Source organism: Rhodnius prolixus, unplaced genomic scaffold, assembly GCF_049639745.1.
Source record: "Rhodnius prolixus isolate KJV_2025 unplaced genomic scaffold, Rpr scaffold_7, whole genome shotgun sequence".
NCBI classification, from domain to species: domain Eukaryota; kingdom Metazoa; phylum Arthropoda; class Insecta; order Hemiptera; family Reduviidae; genus Rhodnius; species Rhodnius prolixus.
Window position 1 is genome coordinate 18,921,367 of NW_027411582.1, and position 26,101 is coordinate 18,947,467.

At 33.2% G+C, this 26,101-nt stretch overlaps 1 protein-coding gene across 1 annotated transcript in view; it reads right to left on the reverse strand.

Annotated features, from left to right (window-relative positions):
- The window catches only part of LOC141447108 (opioid-binding protein/cell adhesion molecule-like), a 771,975-nt gene extending 750,251 nt beyond the window's left edge, over window positions 1–21,724 (reverse strand). The window contains exon 1 of the mRNA XM_074114310.1: window positions 21,439–21,724. The gene's annotated coding sequence lies outside the window, so the exon portion shown is untranslated. The remainder of the gene's footprint in view (window positions 1–21,438) is intronic.
- Window positions 21,725–26,101: the final 4,377 nt, after the last annotated feature.

Consider the following 26,101-nt stretch of genomic DNA (forward strand, 5'->3'; position numbering starts at 1 on the left):
AGGATTAGTATTGGGGATATACCACCACTATGCCCTATGTGTACTGTGTGAATGTTTTGGGGGTGTTACCGTGTATGTGGCTCAAGTGCAGATGTGGCTAATCCACTTCCCCCTACGGGGTAAATGCAATATTTAATTTGACTAAAGTAAAGTAAAGTAATCGCCTATTTTTTCAGGTGGGGCTTAACGTCCAACTACCCAATTAGATGTCGTTGACGGAGACGACTAGCAAACATACTTTACTGTAAATATCTTTTATTAACCATTAAATAAAAATTCAAGGCCTAAGACCGAGGAATCGAACCCAGTACCACAATACATATTAGCTTCGCAAGTCTCGCCTCTTAACCGCTCGGCTACCGTGACGCCTTTCAATTTGACTATATAAAATAATCTTTTCTCAACATTCTTTCTCACTAAAAATTTCAGCAACTTAACCGCGGCCCCCATTGTTACTTTTTTTGCCTTCTACGTTTATTATTATCGATAAAGAGCAAAATAATCTGGTGAACTAGAAGCTTTAAGAGATTTTTTTTTTTAATTTTATTTTGTAATTTAAGGTGTTGTAGTCATGCCATTCAAAAAGAAAGGGGTTACTTTTATGTCACGCCAACGTTTTATAAAAAAAAATATTTTTAGTAATAAGCAATCTAGCTCAAACCTTTTTTTTGAAGTCATTTAATTAAAATTTTGGAATGAAGAATGGCTGCAACTTATTAGTAATTAGAGAAAAGGTTGTCTCAATTTTAAATATTGTTTTACAAAAATGTTAAAACATTTTATAATTAAAAAAAATTGATTAATTTGAATAACCTAGGATTCAAGATTGGCGAGGACAAAAATAAACAGTAAAACACAATAAATTCTTTATAATTATTGTATTTTACTGTTTATTTTTGTATTACTGATTTTTTACTGATTTTCTATGTTACTGACTCTGTAAATTGTTTTGTATTTGTAATATCCAGGCCCTGAAGAGGACAATATATTTGTCGAAACGTTAGAAAAAAAGACGAGTTTGTTTTTTATTAGACCAATTCCTCGCCAATCTAGAATCCTAACAATTTACGGTCACGAAACCTATACAGGGTGAACCAGTAAGTATTGTCCATAAGCCTACTGTGTGAAGTACATCTAAAGTGGAGTTCAATGACGTATTGGCCAACTTCATATTTTCCTCTGTTCTTGAGTGACGTCACTTGAAAGTTTTTTTCTAACATCATTACTTTTTTTCAATAAAAATGTTATTACTCAGAAAGTTTTAGTCCGAATTCAATTCTGATGACACGGTTAGAAAGACAGATAAATTTCCTAAAAATTGACACCATTTTGAAGCATAAGTTATTCTCCAAACAGCCTCAATCTTGCTCCGAATCCTGGTAAAAATAAAAGTAATCGAAATTTTTAAGAAAACTCATTAGGCCCTTACGTAAACTAACATTGTTGTGTGCTCGTGAATACGTTTTCTGGTAAAACTAACGTAATTTCTCATACGAAGATAAAAAGAATCCTGGAAAATGATATACCGTTTGAAAGCCCATTAGGCAAGGAAACTTTTATAAAAAATGCCAGCACCTAGGTCTCATAATGATCACGTAAGGGCCTAATGAGTTTTCTTAAAAATTTCGATTACTTTTATTTTTACCAGGATTCGGAGCAAGATTGAGGCTGTTTGGAGAATAACTTATGCTTCAAAATGGTGTCAATTTTTAGGAAATTTATCTGTCTTTCTAACCGTGTCATCAGAATTGAATTCGGACTAAAACTTTCTGAGTAATAACATTTTTATTGAAAAAAAGTAATGATTTTAGAAAAAAACTGTTAAGTGACGTTACTCAAGAATAGTGGAAAATATGAAGTTGGCCAATACGTCATTGAACTCCACTTGAGATGTACTTCACACAGTAGGCCTATGGACATTACTTACTGCTTCACCCTGTATATTCATTAATTTGAATCTTTTACAGAACTATAATAATCTCTGGCTGAATTCTGAGGTAGAAATCAAGTGATTAAGTTAGTCTTCTTTTTGAGCTCAATTCTCGCTAGTATTTTCATAGTAAAATATTTTTATTACGAAAATTTGGGATTAAAAAACAGGGAGAAGCAAAACAGGATTCAAATGCAGCGAAAATCCATGTAAATATTTAGGCGTGTCTGTTAAACACTGCATTGCCGATCCGAAGTCAATTTGACTCCAAAAAAAAATAGGAATGGTCTCTGTTTGCCCACATCTCATAGCTATCCGAAATGCTCTTAGATATGCTATACCCACTCTCTCACCATTCGATAGTCACGAGCTGAAGACCGTGGTATTCTTAGTTTCTTTTTGCAGATTAGTTTACTTGAATCATAAGAGTCATTTTGACTCCAGATTGGCATTACACTTAAATATATGGGAGTCATTTCGACTCCTGATTGGTAATATAAGTAGATTTTCTGTTATTTACTTGACTCCTGATTGTTGCCTAAATGCTTATTTGCTAAATTTACATAATTTTCATAGAAAGTATCAAAGCACAAAAAAGCCTCTTTCTAGAATTGATTTTCTGTCCGAATTGCTGCAAAAACTTGCAGCGAATTGGGTAATTTCTGATCCGTGTCAGTGCACAGAAATTGAAAGAAAATGAAAAAGTCCCTGATCCGAAGGCAGTCCAGTCAGGGTTCTAGAAAATACTGAAATTACTGCGATCTTAAGTTGAAGTTAATTCCTTTTGCGTGAAATGTTAAAGCCGATTTGTGGACAAAATTTGTTTTTCCGTTCTTAATTCCTATTCTTTCTCATCCTTTAATGCAAATTTTATTATTAAAATTGAAATCAATATAAAAAAAAGATGAAAAATAAATTATGGAGTCAATATGACTCCACTTTGGCAATAACTGACTAAGTTCGAGCATTGGCAATGCAGTGTTAAATAGTTTCAATGTTGGATATAAGTTTTTAACATCAAAATTCCAGCACAGTTCAATGGAATAAATTTGTTATTTCGGTCTCGTCAAATTGAAATTTTATTTCTGAATTAAGAAAAGTTTAAATTTGAAATAGAAAATAAATGTATAAATATCTAAATTTATTTTTTAAAAAAATAGCTCATAAAAAAATAACTTTACACCAACTTACCTAAGATAGAATACAAAATTCAATTAATATTAATATAATAACTCAAAATGAATACACTGAGTTGTAAAAGCGGGTTTCCTTTATTAATTCGCGATGCAAATAATTATGTATTCGAGAAATTTGCTAATTAACTGTTCTTATCTTTGATTATATTTGTTGGGAAAATTCTCTAAAGCTGCGAATTATTTTGTATCTAAAAGCAATATTGCTATCACCAGAACATTAAGAACGCTTTCATATTATAAATCCGATACTTGGTCTCCTAAAATACTGCTCTTTAATTCATTAGTATCTTCAGTGACATTATACGCTTCTGAAGTTTGGGCTTCCCCTTACACTGATCAAGTCGAAAAAGTCCAACAAAAATATTTTAAACAGTTATTACACTTGCCAATGAGTACTTCTAGTTCGTATATCCGATTAGAAACAGGCTCATTGCATCTAAAAGCACTAGTATTTAAAAGAACAGTTAAATACTGGTTAAAGTTAGTGGAACTCCCTGATGATCATTTGCAGATACATTGTTATAACCGTCTTGTGCAACTAATTGAAAATAAATCTATTCCCTTCAACTGGCTGGCCCAACTAAAACAAAATCTTTTGACTATCGGCGCTTGGGACGATAGATATTTGTGTGACAGCTCACTGATCAAATCAAATTTCAATAATATAATAGAAAAATATAGTAATCACTGCTTTAGTAAAGACATAGATAACATTTTAAACTCAAAATATAACACATACTTTAGAGATATTAGTTCCTTAGGTTCTTCAAGTGAGGTGTACCTTGATAAGAATAAAGTAAGCTATATAAGATTATTCTCGCAAATACGTCTTGCCAGCAGTAAGATGCCAATTTTATATGTGAATAAACAAAGAACTATATTTTCCCCTAATAAGCCGTGTCCAACTTGTATAGGGCAGAGTTCGGATGATCTTGAACACTTCTTTGTCTCTTGTCCCTTCTATGTAACTTTACGCGGGCGGTATATTGGTGAATGCCTTGGTAACCATGGAAACATTAAACAGCTTCTAATTTTAAATGATACGGCACAATTACGCAAATTATATCTGTTTGCGGTGAACGCCCTCGATAAAAGAAATAGATGGACTTCTTTGATAAATATGGCTTGATCTTGTTCATCTAATTTCTCAAACGTATTTCTCATTATTTGTCTGGAAACAGCAGAATTGTTTGAGAATAGTGTTTTGTTTAGTTTCTCCTAAAGGTATTTTTTTTCTTTTTACACTTATGTAACCAATCTAAAATACTTCTGTAATTTTTGTAAATATATTTTTCTTTCGAACTAACTCTTCAATTATTTTCAAATTCTTTGTTATTAATATTGTAAATTTATTTTGTGTATTTTACAGAAACTTCTTTATTTTTAGTGCTGTACATTGTAATATATCCAACTCCTTTGTATGGGGTGAATGCCCTTTGACAAATAAAATAAATAAATAAATAATTATATTTGTTGTAGCGTTTAAATTAGTTGTATGTCTAAGAACTGTCCTTTTTTTCGAAAATAACATAAATATTTTTAAAGAAATAAATAAAAAAACATTTCGCTAATCAACGCCGCTTCCCTTAGAGTGGGAAACAATGTAGAGGTTAGGTTAGGTACGTCTATAAGTTCTCATCAAAATTAGGGCAAAGAAATTGCTTTTTGTGTTTACAAACTCAAGTTGTAAGTTATTTTTGCGTGGATATTTCGTATAAAACTAACTATTTAGAGATAAGAATTACAAATAATAACTAATCAAAAAAATAAAAATAAAACTGCACACACGCTGAGATAGATTACTAAAAGTAACACTAAAACATTTTACAAGATCTGACGTCACACCCAAAGCTACATCAATCTTTGTTAAAACGTATTAGGTTTCTTGCTTTTGACATTATACGTATATATATATATATATATATATACATCAACGTCGTTATTAATTTCTATGATTAATATTTACTTGATAATTTTGTCATCTAAGAATATACTGGTTAAATTAATTAATCATTAAAAAAATGAAAAGCAAGCTACAAAATATTGTTTTTTTTTGACGTGAATACGTCTTTAAATTTGCTATCATATGGAGGCAATCCAAAAAACCTAATGATAACAAAATCGGGGGATACAGTTTGGCATTATAGTTTCGAATCTATCGTCTACATCCAAAATTCATTACATCAAAGAATTCATTACGATAAGCGAGGGTTGTGACGCATCGCGCGCGGTGGAGGGGGAAGCGCTGCCATTTTGAGATCATTTTGCTGCATATCGAGATTTTTTAATTAGTAAAACTTTTGACTCGGAGGAGCTACGTTGTTCATTTAAGTTTTAATCGTCAGCTGTCGTCACAAATCTATCGATTGTATATAAAACATTAGTGTACGAGGGTCGTTTGAAAAGTCCGTGCAAAAATAAAAACTACTTAATTTTTTGGGGTAAACCTTTTTTATTTTTCAACATAGTCTCCTTTTAGGCTTATACACTTCGTCCAACGCTGCTCTAGTTCGTTGATCCCTTCCGAATAATAGGATTTGTCCAAGTCTGAAAAATAGCCATTCGTTTCTACAATCACCTCCTCGTTTGAATAAAATCTTTTTCCCGCCAGCCATTTCTTCATATTGGGGAACAAATAGTAGTCCGAGGGAGCCAAGTCTGGAGAATAGGGGCGATGTGAAACGAGTTGGAACCATATTTCCATTAATTTTGCGACCACAACTGCTGAGGTGTGAGCTGGTGCGTTGTCGTGATGGAAAAGGACTTTTTTTTGTGGGCCAATCGTGGGCGTTTTTCTTGCAGCTCGGTTTTCAAACGGTCCAATAACGATGAATAATATGCACCTGTAATAGTTTTACCCCTTTCCAGATAGTCGATGAGGATTATTCTTTTCGAATCCCAAAAGACAGTCGCCATAATCTTTCCGGCAGAAGGAACGGTCTTCGCCTTTTTTGGCGCAGATTCCCCCTTGGTAACCCATTGTTTAGATTGTTCTTTGGTCTCAGGAGTGTAGTGATGTATCCATGTTTCATCCACAGTGACGAAACGACGCTTAAAGTCCTGCGGATTCTTCTGGAACAGCTGCAAACCGTCCTTGCAACACTTCACACGATTTCGTTTTTGGTCAAGCGTGAGCAATCGCGGCACCCATCTTGCGGATAGCTTTATCATGTCCAAATGTTGATGCAAAATATTATGTACCCGTTCATTCGAGATGCCCACAGCACTAGCAATCCATCTCACGCACCTTCACTCTTCTGTCATCCATCACCATATCATGGATTTTATCAATGATTTCTGGAGTAGTAACCTGAACAAGGCGTCCAGAACGTTCAGCGTCACTTGTGCCCATATGGCCACTCCGAAAATTTTGAAACCACTTATAAACTGTTCTAATCGAAGGTGCAGAGTCACCATAATGTTTATCAAGCTTCTCTTTAGTCTCCTGAGGCGTTTTGCCTTTCATAAAGTAGTGTTTAATCAACACACGAAATTCTTTTTCGTCCATTTTTTGAAAATCACTCGACTTCCTCGATTCAAACGAATGCCAAACACAAAGAAATAGACCGATCTGGCTGAAACTTGGTGTGTGTTCTTCCAAGAGATGCTACTAACTAAACATAACCTTGATACGCGCCAGTAGTGCTATCTCTCTGACTTTGCACGGACTTTTCAAACGACCCTCGTAAAATAGTTACAGTGAATATAATAAGGTGTTAGAATAAAAAAATATTATCAAAAATATATAATGTCCGCCTATACGCGTCGAAAAGCCAAAACCAAATACAGAGATCGTATACGGTTGGAAGGGCTTCTCAAGAACAATCGAATGGTAATAATAAAACACCAAATGACCGAGTCAAGATGTGCCAGGAACGTAAAAGAATGAATGCGGCCGAGCGGATCAGCTGACGGTATCCAGTACATCTGCAGCTTGGGCGGTTGAAATTATGCAAGTAGATGATGAAATCGCTTCTACATCGACAACAGACTGTATAGGCATAGATTGTGTTCGATCGTCGATTTGTTTCCTTGATTTCATCCTAAATACATAAATAAAAATATTTTATATAAAAAATATAACCCGTTGCTTAAACGTATTCACGTACAACACACGGCCGTGTCCATAACACAGCCACACGTTAATTTTTTACATTTCATATTTGTATCTTATAACTTGAAACAAGAAGCTAATGAATATTATGCAAAAAAAATAATTAGGAGCTTTGTAAGAACAAAAATTTTAAAGAAAATTAACATTTTACATATTTTCAACCCTTTTTTATTATTTGACTCCAAAGAGAAATACATTTTCTCCGCTTTTATATTTATATATATGCCAAAGAGCATATCTTTGCTAGCTTTTAGTATCTTTTTTGCTACATTTCCTTTTAAGATTTTTTAATTGTTTTTGATGAGAGTGGGAGGGAGCTGAAGACTCACTTTCCTTTACTTTAATTTGCATGAAGACTCTTCCCATCTCCTTTTCAGCTGGTATTCTTCACACCGTTAACACCTTGTTTGTTAAAATTTTATATTTTTATTGCGGCTTTTGGCAATTTTCATGTGTTATTTTATTGTTTTGCATATTGTTTCTTTCTTGAAGATTGTTTTGTTTTTGTTCTTTTTGTGCTACTGAGAACAATTTTTTTGTTGAACTGAAAATAAATTATTTGGGGAAAAAAATAAAGCTGTTTCAAAGTTCATCCAAATAATATGTGGCTGTGTCATGGACACGGCCGTGTGTTGTACGTGAATACGTTTACGTAACGGGTTATATTTTTTATATAAAATATTTTTATTTATGTATTTAGGATGAAAAACAATGTGTCTTCATAATCGACGATCGAACACAATCTATGCCTATACAGTCCGTTGTCCATGTAGAAGCGATTTCATCATCCACTTGCATAATTTCAACCGCTTCACCTGCAGATGTACTAGACACTGTCAGTTGGCCGCATTTTTTCTTTTACGCTCCAAGGCACAGCTTGACTCGGTCATATGGTGGTTTTATTATTACCATTCGATTGTTCTTGAGAAACCCTTTCCAACCGTATACGATTTCTGTATTTGGTTTTGACTTTTCAACGCGTATAGGCCGACATTATATATTTTTGATAATATTTTTTATTCTAACACCTTATTTTATTCACTGTCACTATTTTACACTAATGTTTTATGTACAATCGATAGATTTGTGACGACAGCTGACGATTAAAACTTAAACGAACAACGTAGCTTCTCCGATTCAGAAGTAATTCAAGGATTTTCAAAACGTATTGTAACGAAGTTGACCTGGGCGAGAAGAAAGGCCTAGATTGTTCTAGGGGTTGAGCGGCCAAAGTCGGTAACAGGCCACCACTGTGTAAACAAAAGGGCCAGTCACTACCTGAGGAGAAAAGAAAGGCCTAGATTGTACTAGGGGTTAAGCGACCAAAGTCGGTAACAGGCCACCACAGTGTAGACAAAAGGGCCGTCTCTACCTGAACTAGAAAGGAAAGGGCTAGATTGTTCAAGTTTAGTGACCGTAGCCATAGCGGTCCACCTCTGTGTAAAAGCCAGCTAAAAGAAAGGCCTCAGTTGGGGTGGTGGCATATGTGTTTCCCAGCCAGTGATTGACAGGTGAGAGTGAGACGGACGGAGTTGGAGAGAGACGGAGAATGGGAGGAGGCGGCTCCCAGCTGAGGTGGTGGCAGTATGTTTTCTCCAGCCAATGAACGTCAGGAGGGCGTGGAAACTTATGCTCAGAGAGTTGGAGGAGGGCAGTCCCAGTTGGAGGGAGGCACGCAGTTAAAAGGAGGCAGACACAGCTGGAGAAGTCAGTTTTTAATCAAGTTTTCAATTGAGTTTTTTAAGCAGTTTTTAAGGAGTTCTTAACGAGTGTTAATCAGTTTTAATCAGTTAGTTTTGAGTGAGTCTTCGAGAGACAGTTTTGGGAGACACTTTGGAAGTGATAGTTTTGAGAGAGTCAGTGTTACGGAGTGCTTCAGTGTTAGCCAGTTGGGCAGGTAGTCAGTTCGTGAGTAGAGCTTTGCTAGTGCGGTTGAGTCTAGCGCAATTCGGTGCACTGTGGACCAGGGGTCAGTCGTGGAACAGTTTTGTGGCGTTACGTAGTGAATAAGTAACAGTAAACTGTTGTGACTGCTGTAAATGGTGACTGTAATGAATAGCGTTAGTTGCTAGTAAATGTTAATGTTAATGTGTGAATAAATCAGGTTATTACTTACAACTTTAGCGAGTTTTATTATTTAAACAAACCCACATATTATTAAAATAACTAGTGGCAGGCATTAGTTGTGTAAGTAAAGTTTTTTTTTGGAAAAACTTTACAGTATCTCTGAAACGGAGCCTTAAAGTAAACGTAAACAACAAATCAATACCAGTTTCAAGGTACAGCATGAAGTTTGGAGTAATTGAAGGCAGGGAATATAATTTCTTAATAAAAAAAACGCAATTATTTCTCCAATACCTCAAACTGCTCAAACCCCCAAACCTGAGCAGCGTAACAAGCGATATTTCTGAAGACAGTATTAAAAAGTTCGAACTTAAGGGACAAGGGAATCACACTCTGAGCAACAAAGACTGGACATATTACTACTATATTTGAACAATGCTTTTCAATTTTTGACTTAAGCCCATTTTTCTATATAAAAAACTCACACAAAAATATTTTTTTCTAAATTAAGAGACCTCAAAATAGATATTTCAAGGGGAAACTCTAAATTGGACATCTTCCTCATTGTGTTACCACCTTTTATAATAATTGAGCAAGAGAATGAGAAATCTAGTAAGAGAAAATGATAATTAAAAAATTGAAAAATTCCCAGACAGCGAAAATATTTCAGAAAAAAATAATTAAGATGCTACGCCAATATTTCTCCTTTCATAATTAATTTACTTAATGCAATTATGAAAGAAGAAAGATTAGGGAATGTCTGCGAACCTAATTTATTCTACTCTTTAGTAAAGAAAGATTATTTAAGAAGTATAGACCGATTACTTTAATTCCTAGTTTTGGGTGAAGAACTTTCGAACGCCCTGTAGAATAGCGGCTACAATTAATAATCTGTGAATTGTCAATACAATATTGCTATTTTCAAAAATATCGATCAGTAATCGATCATTTTTTGGAGCTAGTATCATTAAAAGTAAGAAAGAAGTGATAAAGACTAGAAATTTAGGAAGGCTGACAGAAATGACGATAAAATAAATAAAAAAATAGGCAATATAAAAAGATGGCCTGATGAATTGGTGCCAGAATCGTGGATGATTATGGGAATTGCCTTGGCCTAGAAATGGGCCTAGATTCCAAGCTACATTTTATTTTGTCTTTCAACAAACAACTTTTATTTATTTATTTTCAATTTTTACTTTTTTAATTAGTTCAATTAATTATTATTTTTGATTAATTTGCAGTTGGAAATGAAAAAAATTAATTTAAATAAATAACAGTTTTGAGAGTAAAAAGTTGTATGATTTCTTTTTATCACAAATTTACTTAATATATTTTTTCTATCTACTTTTTGGAGAAAAATTTGCTTTAAGAAAACCCAAAATTAATTCTATTAAGATCAATTGAAGAGCTTGGTGCAAAAAGGAGTTATCTACAGTTTTTTAAAATTTTTAGTAGGGACAAAAAACTAAATATGCTTTAAGATGTATTCCTTATGTTGTGTCTGCTGTAAGGATTAGTTAATATATTGTGATGGGGGTCATTTGGGGCTCAATTTGAACTTTCTAGGGCATTTTTTTTAAGCTTGCTATAAGCAAAAGTTATTTTACAGCTAAAACTCTTTTTTGCACCAAAATCATAATTTTCAGTAAAACTTGAGTATAATTAATAAAGTACTTATAATTAAGTACTTTAGTCAACAGATTTCTTGTTTTTTGAGCTTTTAAATGGCATTTTGTGTCTTGTCGAAGCGAATGTTAGATATATTATTATGCCTGTCAAAAAGAAAAATAATATTATCTACCAGATATAAACATTAAATAAACCTAATGCCAAATTTTTTTGTTCGATTGATGGCGTCATCTTTTCTGTTTGGAGCAAAAGAAAGTTATCTGCAGTAGAAAACTCATTTTTGCTCCAAATCTAACCTTTAGATTAGAGAATAAGTAATAATAAACGAGTCTGTATAAAGACTCGTTTATGCACCAAAAGATGTAGAATTGAACATACAATAGGGGCGCCACTAAACACATATTCTGAAAAAAATGTAGATAACTCCTTTTTGCACCAGGCTCTTCAATTGGAGATTAATTAGTGATTATTAAGATTAGTTGGTGATTAATTAGTGATTATTAAGATTAATTGATGATTAATTAGTGATTATTAAGATTAATTGGTGATTAATTAGTGATTATTAAGATTAATTGGCGATTATTAAGATTAATTGGTGATTATTAAGATTAATTGGTGATTATTAAGATTAATTGGTGATTATTAAGATTAATTGGTGATTATTAAGATTAATTATTATATTCATTCTATTTGCACTTGACTGTTGTCTTCAAATTGAAATGAATTTTCAAAAATTAACTTATAATCTTAAATTTATACTATCATTCTAGTAGAGTAATAGAAAATAACAATTGTAAATAATATAAATTATTTATCTAATTAATAAAGTAGAGGTTTTGTGCACCTACTTCTTCTAAATTCTTTGGTACAATGTTCATATATCACTTTAAATAAGAGTCATGTTACAATGTTACAATTTGGCTGAATTGTAAAACGTATTATAAACAAAGAAATAAAACTGAAACTTCGCAAACTTACTGCTCAAATAAAAAAGATAATAAAAAATCACCATCGAGTAAACCTATGCTCCATTTAACGGACAAATGTTCTCGGAAAGTCTCCACTGTTCCGTAACGTAATTTTTCTGCCTACAATTCAGGAATCACATAGCAGAACCTTCAGTGACCGCCAGAGATTCAAGGTACCAAAACATTTCGTGACGATTCAATTCCAAATCCTAAACTAACTGCTAGTTGTGTTTAACTAATTACAAGAACTCCGTACTTTAATAAAAGTCAGTAATTTAAACGGATGCTGAACATAATATGGTTTTTATGAAGGCATATCTTCTTCCTTCATCTTATTCTGAAAATCACATAGTGTCTGCGCGAATCAAATCTTTGCATAAATGTTTGGAATTGTCCTGGTGAATGTTAAAAACGATTGATGAATAGCAAAGGACGCTTTTGTCCGCCACCGTCTGAGAAAGAGGTTTATATTTTTGCCCCATAATGGCGTTCGCTTAATAACATGCTGTCAGGCTAAAAAATATTTGAGTTCCACTTATAACTTGTAACCCGATTAAATAAGCTCAAAATTCAAAGCAGCTAACGCTCATCCACATTCTTCCCATCATACTGAAGAAAAACTTGAAGAACATCCTGCCATTTAACATCCTTTAATCCATAAAATCCATATCCAAACTTAACTTTAGCTAACTACTATCTGATTTGGTTCATGGCGCACCATCTTCTTTGTGGAAGCAAATTTACCAAAGCTGAAGCTGATCACTTGAGATTCGGAATCAAATACTACTGTTTTCAAGTGATCCAAAGCTAACAGAAAGATGTTTACGAACAGTCTGTCACAATTAATTTTCTTTTAAATATTAATTTAAAAAGAAATGGAATAACGGTCTTTTTTAATGGATGCACACTGTAAGGATTGAATCTCAAAAATATTTATTTATTTATTGCCAGGACATATAAAAAATACAAAAGGCACGTCAAAATATTTCGAGTCTTCATAATACAGGAAAGTAAACAAAATTTTTAAATGACTGTGATATAAATAAATGAGATATAATTTACAAAAATGAAACGGCACTGAAAATTGCAAAAACAGCACTACAAAAATGGCAAACAGATTACAGTAATGGTAATGAAGGGAGATTCTATAAAAACTATGGCAGATCAGTTACCCGAACATCAAGGGAAACTTGTCACTAATAAATGGGTTGTTTACGACAATAAGCAGGCTGAGAGCGAACCACGCTGTGTGTGGATCGTATCTTCATAGGATCAACAAAAAAATCCTTTCTCCTCTTTGCGTAGATTGCAATGAGGAGGAGGATTTCAAACATATAATAATGATATGTCCACGTTATGTAGTAGAAAGGAAACGAATGTTTGACGACATATACAGGTATTTAGATGCACCAGTTCGCTACGAAGACATAATATTCTCCACCAACATCTGTGTGCTTAAATCTATAGTAGAGATAGCAAAGAAATATGAATGTATTTAAAAGTTATAGCCGATTAGAATGAATGGAAGAAAATGATTAAGTGATTTTAATTTCGGTTAAGCTATAAGGATGGCAGGAATATAGAGTACTGATCCATCCATTAGTTGTAAGTTTGTATGTAAATAGTTGTATATAGTAGAGGGATGAATGTCTGAAGCGAATGCATTTATAAGTAAGAATGGAGAGTGAGTGATATTCTAGTGATAAGCACCTAGACGATGCTGGCTGTATGGCGGAAGCCAATGCCAAAAAAAAAAGACACTGAACTTTAACCTGACAACAATTATTATTATTATTATTATTATACTGTTCACTACAATTCAAAATTCCCAGGTCTTCAGGTCCTGTATAGATCCCCGTAACTCAATCCCATAGGTCATCCTTGAGTGGAATAGAGTGAAATATGCTTATCTTAGCACTTCCAAAGGAACTTCGTTTCTTAATTTTCTTATTACTATCTGAGATAACCTATTACTCAGAGAATCAATAAACGTAGCATAGAAGAATATCCTGTTCAAGTTTTTTGAGATAAAACAAACAGAACATAGAACTAAATAAATTGGCTTACCTTGATGAAAAATCAAATTTTAATTACAAAGATGAATCTCTATTTCGGTTGAAATAATGCAGATTTTAAATGAACGGTTGCGATAATTGATTAGGGGTTGGCAAGTGAATGATGGTTCTTTTACAATTCACTTTTCAGAGTGGCCTGGTTAATTATTTATTTAATTTTCCCAAGCTAATTGGGGAAGACATTGTTATCATTGTTTTACCAAAAAAGTCTTTCTTTCATTTAATATTCACTTCAAAAAGTAATAGCGAGAGATTTTTTATCTTTTTTTAACTTATAAGGACTGTCAACAATTAGGTTTCAATTAAGAGGAATCAGGTCCATTTGGAATTTTATAAAAATAAGGAAACTCATTATTAAAGGCTATTACTAATAACTTCCTGATTATTAGGCTGACTTCAAAGGAAATTTTGATTGAATATTTCAAAACCCTTAATGGGCCCTGAAAGCTGAAAACAAAGTAATTTCAAACACACACACAAATATTGGAAATTTTACCAAAAGTAATTTAAAAATACTAACAAAAATGTTCAAATATCTGCCACAATAATTGAATATACAGGATGTCCCAAGCTATATGGATAACGACTTTTTCTCGGAAACTAAGATAGCTAGAAAAAAACTAAAAAATACGTGTTCCCTTAGTTTTTTGTTAGGAATCCAAATTTAATTTGTAAATTTTTTTCGGTGCTTCCAGAAGCGGGATACAGGCACCAACTTCATTTTTTCAAACGGGAAGGTGCGGTTTTTATTTCAGAAATAGATTTCTCTATTTTTTTAAAGAAAAATTTACTTGAACGGTTTTTTTCTGTGAGCGATATTTTAGAAGTTATAAATGAAAACATGATTCTTATAAGAAATATCAAAATGATAATATTATAACGGTTTTTTGATTGAATAAGAAGAAAAGTACTATTTTATTATAAATTTTACTCCTCATTAATATTACAGATCATGCTCGAACTGGCCACCACCATTAGAGTCATGCTGTTACTTGCTAATTGTCCCTTGCTGTCAAAGAAATAGATTCAGCTTTAACCGAGTTACAGGTATCTATTATTCTCTGCTTTAGTTCATCTACAGATGCAATCCCGGCTTGATTCTGATGCACCTAGATTTAGAAATGCTTTTAGGTAAGCAGAAATAAGGAAAGAAAGAAAAAAGTTATGAATAATCACCTTGTTTTTCAGGTATCCCCAAAGGAAATAGTCCATAGGTGTCAAGTCCGGTGAACGTGGTGGCCACTGAATTCCCCCCCGTGTCGATATAACATGCTCATCAAATAGCCTACCGAGATATCTCTTTACATCCCTGAAGGTGTTATATCGACACGGGGGACGATTCAGTGGCCACCTCTCTCACCGGACTCAATCAAAATACCATTATAATATTATCATTTTGACATTTCTTATAAGAATCATGTTTTCATTCATAACATCTAAAATATCGCTCACAGAAAAAAACCGTTCGAGTAAATTTTTCTTAAAAAAAATAGAGGAAACTATTTCTGAAATAAAAACCGCACCTTCCCATTTAAAAAAATGAAGTTGGTGCCTGTATCTCGCTTCTGGAAGCACCGAAAAAAATTTACAAAGTAAATTTGGATTCCTAATAAAAAAACTAAGGGAACACGTATTTTTTAGTTTTTTTCTAGCTATCTTAGTTTCCGAGAAAAAGTCGTTATCCATATAGCTTGGGACACCCTGTATATTTACTTATTATTATAAATATTTGTTTTATAAATGGAAACACTCACTTGACGTTTCCTTATCGCAACTTATACAAATAAAATTGTTGTTGAAAATATTCTGTGCGAATAAAAGTTGTTCAAAACAAAATTAATGATTACATTCAATTATTCCATCATTTTGATTTATGTTTTTACTTTTTTTTTAAATTTAGTTTTACTAAATTTAAGGCAAATAAAGAAATAATAACTATTTACTGAATTCTAAATTGCAAATCTGTAGAAAATTATATCGAAAGAACTCATTAAAGGGAAGATAAATTAGTACTCCGAATGTATTTAAAGAGGTTAAGCTAGAAAAATAATTAAAATATTAGTTATTAATCTATATTAGGGCATTACAAAAAATGTTGACTTTTAAATTTCAAAGAGCGCCGGGCGGAAAATCGAAAGTTCATTTAAAAACAAAAAGTTTCGTCCGTATTAGAGCAAAATCGATTAATATTTAGAGGTCGATAGCATTGATCAAAAAATTTTTGTTTTGCTTTTTCTTTTTTTTTAAATTCTATACGAAACACATAAAAAATGAAGTGATTTTAACGTTAATTAATCGAAATTTTTCAAAAATGTATATTTTTCTTAATATTTTTAAAAAAATACAGCTTCTTTAATTATTCATAACTTTGAAAGTAAAATGGCCATCAAAATGATTCCAACTGCATTGTCTTTATAGCAAATTATATTTAAATAAACTTTGTACAATTACATGTTTCGCTAATAATTTGATAAACATTATGGTGATTCTGCACCTTCGATTAGAACAGTTTATAAGTGGTTTCAAAATTTTCGGAGTGGCCATATGGGCACAAGTGACGCTGAACGTTCTGGACGCCTTGTTCAGGTTACTACTCCAGAAATCATTGATAAAATCCATGATATGGTGATGGATGACAGAAGAGTGAAGGTGCGTGAGATGGATTGCTAGTGCTGTGGGCATCTCGAATGAACGGGTACATAATATTTTGCATCAACATTTGGACATGACAAAGCTATCCGCAAGATGGGTGCCGCGATTGCTCACGCTTGACCAAAAACGAAATCGTGTGAAGTGTTGCAAGGACGGTTTGCAGCTGTTCCAGAAGAATCCGCAGGACTTTAAGCGTCGTTTCGTCACTGTGGATGAAACATGGATACATCACTACACTCCTGAGACCAAAGAACAATCTAAACAATGGGTTACCAAGGGGGAATCTGCGCCAAAAAAGGCGAAGACCGTTCCTTCGGCCGGAAAGATTATGGCGACTGTCTTTTGGGATTCGCAAGGAATAATCCTCATCGACTATCTGGAAAAGGGTAAAACTATCACAGGTGCATATTATTCATCGTTATTGGACCGTTTGAAAACCGAGCTGCAAGAAAAATGCCCACGATTGGCCCACAAAAAAGTCCTTTTCCATCACGACAACGCACCAGCTCACACCTCAGCAGTTGTGGTCGCAAAATTAATGGAAATAGGGTTCCAACTCGATTCACACCCCCCCTATTCTCCAGACTTGGCTCCCTCGGACTACTATTTGTTCCCCAATATGAAGAAATGGCTGGCGGGAAAAAGATTTTATTCAGATTGCAGAAACGAATGGCTATTTTTCAGACTTGGACAAATCCTATTATTCGGAAGGGATCAACAAACTAGAGCAGCGTTGGACGAAGTGTATAAGCCTAAAAGGAGACTATGTTGAAAAATAAAAAAGGTTTACCCCAAAAAATTAAGTAGTTTTTATTTTTGCACGGACTTTTCAAACGACCCTCGTATTAAACTTGCTGTCAAAAATTTTAATTACAAATTATTACTGATAGCGATAGAAATCTTCCTTGTAACTATAAAGCGGATAAAATGATTAAAAAAATAATAAATAATGATTCTTAGGCATGCTGAACTATTGCGCTTAAGGCTTCAAAAATTTAGGCTTTCTTGCGCTGGAGAATCGTGAATTAAACAGTGTTGTTCGCTCTTGGATTTAATTGTGAAATAAGAAAGTTAAGGCTACAGTACTGCAATACATCGTAGTATTGCGGGTTAGCTATTGTGGCGCCTTAAACTTAGTATGAAGTTATTTATATTTTTCCTCTTTTTACCTAATATTGTACTCCTTTACTTCAAATATTAAGTTTCTAAATAATTTTAGTTAGTTATCAATCAATCTATCTAATTATTTGTTTCACTTTTTCCAATAAATCCTTTTATTAAATTCAATTTCAAAAAATTTTAAAGCAACCTTAACAAAAACTTACAGTTTAAAATGTTAAGTATAAGGGTTGATTAAACGCCAAAAGGGACACAAAACCTTTTGGATAGATTTTCATTTTTGTCTATTTTGCAAAGTTACATATCTGCTTTACAGATTAAAGTTTGGAATAAGCAATTCTATCATTATAACCTGATAAGGTGGCCGTAACTACCACCGGAGAAATCTTTGTAAAGAATGATAATAGTTGTGGTCCCTAAACCATCCTCAATAACAATTTTTTTTTAGAAAGCGTTTTGAATAAAATAGGAAGATATTTGTATGTAAATAGCAAAATTAAACTGCGATTTCAGAACTTCCTTTTAAGAGGAGTAAGAAAAATAAACTGCGATTACAGTACTTTTCCCTAAGAGGCAAAGATTTTTAATCGAACGACAATTCATTGATGAAAATCGGTTCACTCATTGATAATTTTAACGATTGCAGTACTTCCTCTTAGTAGGTGTAAGAGCATGTTGGCACTTCACAGTCACGTAGAGGAGATTTAATCACTTCTTCGTGCTAAATTTTATCAAAATCGGACTAAGCATTATAGCAATATTGGTAATAATACAATAGTTTTAGAAAGGGCCTTACTTGGGTGGGGCAAACTCCCCTCCTTATGAGGCATAGCATCGAGACTTTTAAAGTCCAAATCTGTACAAAATTTCGATCGAATGACAGTTCATTCATGAAAATCGGTTCACGTGACGGTAATTTGAAACGATTTCTATACTTCCCCTTAACAAGTGTAAGAGCAGATCGTCGCTTTAATGTTACGTAGGGGAGCCCTAATCCTATCATCCTACCAAATTTTATCAAAATCGGGCCTAGATTTACAGAGTAATTAGTAATAATAATTTTAGTGGGGGCCTTACACAAAGGGGGCTAACTCCTCCCCCATTCAATGTACAGCGTCGAGACCCCCAAAAGGCACATCTACATAAAATTCCGAATCGAACGACACCTCATTCATGAAAATCGGTTTACGCATTTAGGCGCTACGCAGTTTACAAAAAAGGTAACAACAACAAGAAGAAGAACAAGAAGAACAAGAACAACAACAATTTCTGAAAATGCCGTTTTTGCTCGTTTTCAGCAACTTTTTTCTCAAAATCTATTACATCTGGGTTGTTGCAAAAAAATTTCAGCTATAAAGGAGGGTTTGCCCTTTATTTTAAAGACAATTTGGGAATTTTATCTTTTATAGAAAAAGAGAAAAAAATTGTCAAAGTTGGGTGTTTTTCAACGTTACACTTTTTCGTGCAGTTTTTGACGATCAACCGTTATACAACTGTCCTACCGGACAGTTTTAATATTTTCACTTAATGAAGTAAGAGAAATATTTAGAGAGGGATTCAAAAATCCATGATGCGCAAATCTCCTACGTTTAATGATCTCGCTAATTATTAGTAATTACTTGAATAACTAACCAAAAAAATGAACCAAAGGAAGCGTTTTTTCCGTTTCAAACTGTGAAATAATGGAGTTTATCTTTTAAAATTGAAATATCTTCAACTTTTTGATATACATGCAGCCATAATAAATACCATGAATCCAATAGAATGGAATATTATACAATATAAATCCACAAACCTAATCAGCCACTAAAATATATTAAAACCAGTAAATATAATACAATAAACATGATGCTAATCTAATAAACAGAAAGTATACAGTAAAAACGCACAAATTAGTCCAAAGATTTGTTTCAAACTGACGAAACTAACGAAATGTTGAAAAAGAACTTAACCTAACATAAAACTACAATAAATTCTAGAAAAAGAACGAACTATTTCCAAAAAGAGGATGGTGCGCTCGATATTTCAACTAAACAATAGAAGGTAGTTGATTCAAAACATAAGTAATATTGTACAATTGTTCTAAAACATTATTTCTTAACTTAACACTTATCTTACAAAATCAGTTTGATGAAAATCTTTCAAGTAATTACTGATGGCTTGGAGAAAAAAAGGAGCAAAAAACTTGGTATTCTGTTACCAAATTGTAGACACAAAAAACAATAATTTTATTTTTCCTGGTTTAAGTCTGATAAAGTCGAAGTTTTGTCTGAAGAAATAAAGAGGTACAATGAAAGAGTTCTTTATACTGATTGGTCAATAAATCTTCTAATAGTATCTTTCTTTTTATGTATTTGTGAAAGAAAAATCAATCGTCTTTTAGACACCAGTTTTAGCAATTGAATAAAGTGCGATAGATATAATTATCTTTTTAAATATATCATTAAATAAAATTTAAGGTCATGATCGGGAATCTAGACGAAAAATATAGCCTATAATTGTGGTTTTGTAATGTGAATTATGTAATATACACTTATTTACTGGCTGCAAACATGTATATTATGGTAAAGGCTTTGATCTGAAATTTTGGCCTTACATATTCTTTATGTGATATGACGAATTCAGAGAAGTTAGCTGATCTTATCCGTTTACTGATATCTGGTTTTGTTGCTGACGACATTTGGAAATTTCTCATCCAAAAATAGAAAGGGTGTGATCATACATTATGTCTTTCTACATTCTTAAATCTTTTAAAAATCTCCCATCATTTCAATCAACTTAAAGATTACAAATCTGTACTAATATTAACTATTTTCTAAATGGGCCTAAATGCTTGTTTAAAGGCTGTCTATAGATAGCAACTTTGCAGAAAATCCTAGCAACTATTTTCAAGAAAACTGAGGAAAATCCATTAATTGAAGACCTACCTAAAATTTGAATAACACATGTAACTCTCTCTTAAACATTGGACAAGAGATGAAGACTATATATGTAACACAATCATGATACTTAAAAATGAATCTATTCAACCATAATCTCCAAGAAGTAATCTAATTTTCCGATTAAAATGTTAGTAACCAAATTATCAAATTTTCGCTGAAATTTAGTCCCAAAATTAATCAGTGATATAGAATAATTATTTATATACATATTGTTTTTGTTTTATAAATCATTTAGCTCTAAATATTAAACAATTTTTGAAATATCCATAGATTTATTAATTATATTTCAATTTGGAAAAGTAAGTAATATTTCTGTCAAGAGATAAGTAATACTATTATTCATGCACAATATTATTATTTTCAATGATTTAAGGCGCATCAACATCTTAGGTTATTGGCGCCCAGAACTTTTTTTTGTGCAGTGTTCTCTCGTTACAGACAACACTGTCCATCACCAGACAGTGAGCTACAAAAAGCTCCAAGGGAAGAGAAAAATTTAAAGGGCCAAATGGCTGGATTCGAACTCGGGTCCTTCGCGTGGGGAATCCAACACTCTAACCGCATAGCTAATCCCCTACCTCATAATATTATTATCATTAATAAATACATTTATGGAGAATGTTCGAGCTATAATTTTTATACAATATTATTTCATTTTTTTAAATTTAAGGTTACACATGCTATTTAGCTATGTACGAGTATATATGGAACAAATATTGGGCAATTATGAGAATATAGTTCTTTCTTACCGTAAAATATGCAGGAGCGCGGATTTCCCCACTACATCAACAGATGGTGATTCATAATTTTTCAATTTGAAATCACTTTTTTCTTTTTAATATGTTGACCCAAAAAAACCAAATATATATAGTATCTTTTTAAAAAATTAAAACCAAATAATAAATTCACCAAACAATTTAACTAAATTAAAAATAATAATTACAACCGTTTATCACGTTTTTAGTAGACCGAAGAATTTACGCGCGAAACTTAAAAAAAAAGTAAGGGAAAAGATGCAAAGCCTCCGTACCGCGATACACCCGAAACAGTGCTGGTCTTTCTCAAACGGTACACCGCCCCAGGGTGGAATACTCGGCTATATTCGGCTATATCCGTGATCAACAAACTGGTACTGTCCCGATCCCAATTGTAACAATAAAAAGGGATAGGATATTATGTCATTCATGTAAAGAGAACTGTTGTGTTAGTGTGGAGTGTTGAATGTTTCTATTTTTAGATTGAAAAATTATAAAATAAGTTTTTTATTTTATTTTAAATTAAAATTCATCACATTCGCGGTGTGACGTTCATTCGTTTAATTATTTTGTCCATTCTTTGTCCTAACTTAGAATTTATCATTTGGCCACCAAATTAAGGAAATAAAGATTTTGTTCGTTCAGACCTAACCCAGACAATTTTTGTTTTATCTTTGTAGAAAGGGCAAAAATACTGCAGGTCTTTTGGCAATCTTTAATGGGGTGATAACAGGCGGCAAATCCAGAGGGAGATGGGCGATTGCCTATCCCCGGGGAGTCAACCTCAATTTAAACAAGGCTATATGTTGCTACAGGCAACATTCACTCGGACCACATCGCATTTACAAATTTTATTTGCTAGCTATATTTAATAATATCAATACCCAGAAGGCTTTCTGTAACATTTTTGCTATTTTAAATCTGTTTACATTACGTGACACAGAGACTGGCATACATATTACTTCCAACCATCGCTGGAACTGAGTAAGCGCGTTTATACACCCCCTGCAGGCCTCCATGAAAGGCGCTGGGCATCGTGTGTACTCGTGTTCAGTAGCTTAAGGGTAAACTAGAATTTTGGGTACGGGGGTATTGCACAGATCTCCCCTAAGAGCTATTTACTTGATAACAATTTTTTTTCTAATTTCATTTTATTTCAGACTATCGTGGGCCACAAAATATTTTCCTCAGGGGGGCCGCGGGCTGCTAACTTGACACCTTGATCTAGACAAACTGGAATCCAATTCGGTATTTTTAAATTTCACTGTCGGAATGATGGCTACCGTGTATCTTTATTTTAGCCCTGGCCATAAAAGTAGATGACAGAGACAGAAATAGTAGAAATCTAGTCTGGAAGCCAATTCGGTATTTTTCCCTTGTATTTTACCTTTAATTTTCCAAATGAAGGCTACCCTGTTTGTTTATTTTAGCCCTGGCTGTAAAAGTAGGTGACAGAGACCGAAAAAGTAGAAATCTAGACCAATTGTGAATTCACAATTTTTTGGATATAAAAAATGGAACAATAATAGCTAATTTATGGGCCAAGAGCGCAATAATCGTAAAGACAAAATTATAATTTCATTACGAAGTCGTAATATTGTAATAAATTGACTGCTAATAATTTTGTAGTGTAATAATAATTCCATCAGGAATGGTAAAATTATCCCACAGCTCTTCAACAAATGTCACTGTCATCCATTTTGTAAAATCAAAATCGAAACAATAGCGAATGACGTCATCAGTTTGTGTATATCTGAATAGAGTTCCTGCACATTGATATATTTGTCGGAAGTTGGCGTTCTAGAATGATACGAAGGAAGTAACTGGGAAAATAATTTTCTCAGTATAAATTGAAATTGATTTTTTTTTGTTTTTTGTTTGTCTCGGAACACCAACGTCCATTGTGATACTTTTCAAGATCCATTGTGCCTCGTTTAGACAGACGATTTCCATACAGTTCTCCCTGCAGTCTAAGAAATCCAAGAAATCTAGGAGAATTTAGAGAGAGTTCCAGGGAAGACATATCCTTCTCCAGCATCTGGAAACTACGCTGATGTCTCAATCTATTTTGGATAATGACTCCGTCAGAAGTTCTGCAGTAGTTGACAACTTCTCCCCAATGTATCTGCAGGCACTAGCGCCCAGATTTTAAACCCAGTTTTCTTCAAATGTCTTTCTAAGCTGAGAATGCTCTAATGAGGAAACCCGTTAGTTTTCTGAATCTATTTTTACTTAGGCCAGGGGACTCTTCTGTTCCCGTTGTGAAGTTACTCTCTATCTTCCTAAGAACCAGAAAGGCGTAGGTCGTCAGAACTCCTCATTTCAGTTCTACTCTCCGGGTAAGAAAGCATCTTTCATTTCGCACAACGTTCAGGTCCCAGAAAACGCATTTTGCCGACTTCCCTCGGCCAACTTATTTCCTTCCTAGCTTCGATACAATTTCAATTCGATATTAGTTGTCAGTTGAACTGTAAGAGAAAATTTGTAATTCCTAGATAACAGTTTGCGATCAAAGCTAGCAACTGTTACAGGAATATTTGTTTTCACGCCTAGGTATTTATTGAAACATAATCTTATTTAAAACTAAATTATGCATCTTTATCTTCTTCTTCTTGGGCATCATTGTTCTTGGATGGCTCTAGCCTCCACTACCCTTCACATATTTCCTTAGCCGCCCGTCTCCACCGTTTCAATACCCAGAGGACCTTCTTCTTCTTCATGCAATTATCGATCTACCGTCTTTTTCTTCTTGCTGCCAAATGGCCAGAAAAGAGCCTCTTCTCTGTCTTGCTTCATTCTTTCCAGCTGACCAAACCACTTTAAATCTTCTGCACTTCACTATCAGGTTATGTGTTCATTGTTCATCCTAAAATTCCTTCAAAAAGTTCGCCCTCTTGTTTCTTGAAACTTCTAGGATTCGTCTACGTAACAATCGTCTTTAATAAGATCTTATACAATTTGGCTACCCTGGATGTGAGCTCAGAGCTTCAGGCAACACCCAGTTACACTTATTTCAAGTTTTTTTTCATGATATTACGTCCAACTTTCTTTTTTTTTGCAGTGGTGAGTTGTAGGTATTGTTTACGATAACAAAGCTATTTCCAACAATCGTCTGTCTAAGCGGGGCACAATATCTTGTAAAATAACTTACAGTGTTGTGTTCCGAGACAAAAAAACAATTACTTTATTTAATTGACAACAACGTTGGTATAATTCTTAAACACGTCACGAAAGTGGAAATTGATGCTTGAAAAAACGGTATTCCTACAAGCTACAAGTATTGCAGGAAGTTAATTAATTTAAATGGTTGAAAATAAGTTTACTTCCCAGAGAGGCAAAGAGATTGAATTTAATTACTGCTTTGCTCGGCATAAAATATGTAACTTTTGCTCTACTTTTGTTTGTAATTGCAAAAAGAAACGGATTTTGTGATTTTAATAATTTATTACTTTTTATAATTTCTTATTCATTTTGTTGTTTTTTTTTTGTTTTTTTTATAACAACGCGGTCAATCTATTATTAATACGAAATAGAAGATTATAAGATAAACTTCTGTTTGTGTTTTTTTAATTTGCGATACTGTAGTAATTGCTTAGTTTATTGAGCAGTTCCATGACAGATGTGAGGGGCTTATGTATTGGATTTATTTAACGTAATACTTGAGCAATTAATGAGGAAATAGTTTTCTTTTCACCTCCAACAGCCCAGGAATTCCTCAATAGAACGGAAGTTTCAAGTAATGACGCCTTAAAATAAAAACAACCAAAAATAAAAAACAAAAAGACGTATAACTTACAGTGACCGTACGTCCTTTATTTAAGGGAAGTCTTTTCATAGCTCTGCCCTCTAATTTTATTTATTTTCTAAAATAAAGGCATTTTGGTCCTTTATTTTGTAAAATCGAAGCAAAGTTTAAAAAAAAAAAAGTTCGAATATTTTCACTGTAAGCACATTTTAGAAGCATGTATTTCCGTCAAATTCAACTTTCAAATGAACTGTTTAGAATTTTGTCTTCTTACAGCGTTAATCGGCGCTATTAAACCAAATTTATTCTACTGAAATGTATCAAAATTAATGTTATTTAAATTTTGGCAATGTGTTTGGATGTGTAATAAATTAAGATTGTTTATAATTTTAATTTATGCATTGTTGTATGGCACTATTTTCGTAACAACTGTTTTAAATTTATGAATTTTAAATGGTATTTCTTTTTTTTAAATTTTCTTCGATATTTCCTTTATCCCCCCCAAAATATGGTCACCATACTTGTAACCTTTTTTTATATAATCAACAATCAAACTTTTATTAAGATTTAGGTTGTTTAACCCTCCATCGGGCGCATTTAATCTGTGAGATGAAGAGGGCCATTTTCTTATTGATAGCAACTCAGATATTTCTTTGAATGAGCCAATGGGCCCTCAGTAGCTTACTCTTTTACCTTCTTCTAACCGAACGGCCTGTCGGTGTTTTACTCCTGAGTTATGTGGTGTTACTTAGCGTCCGCGTAATCTGTCCAGATTAGTTGCGTCCGATGGTCTTATTCTTTGGGTATTGAAATTTTTCAAGTTTTTCTTACCAAAAACTGTTACAAAGTACCATATTATCATTTAAAAGACAGTTTTCTACTTAATGACTATTTTAGCAACGAGTAGCTTTT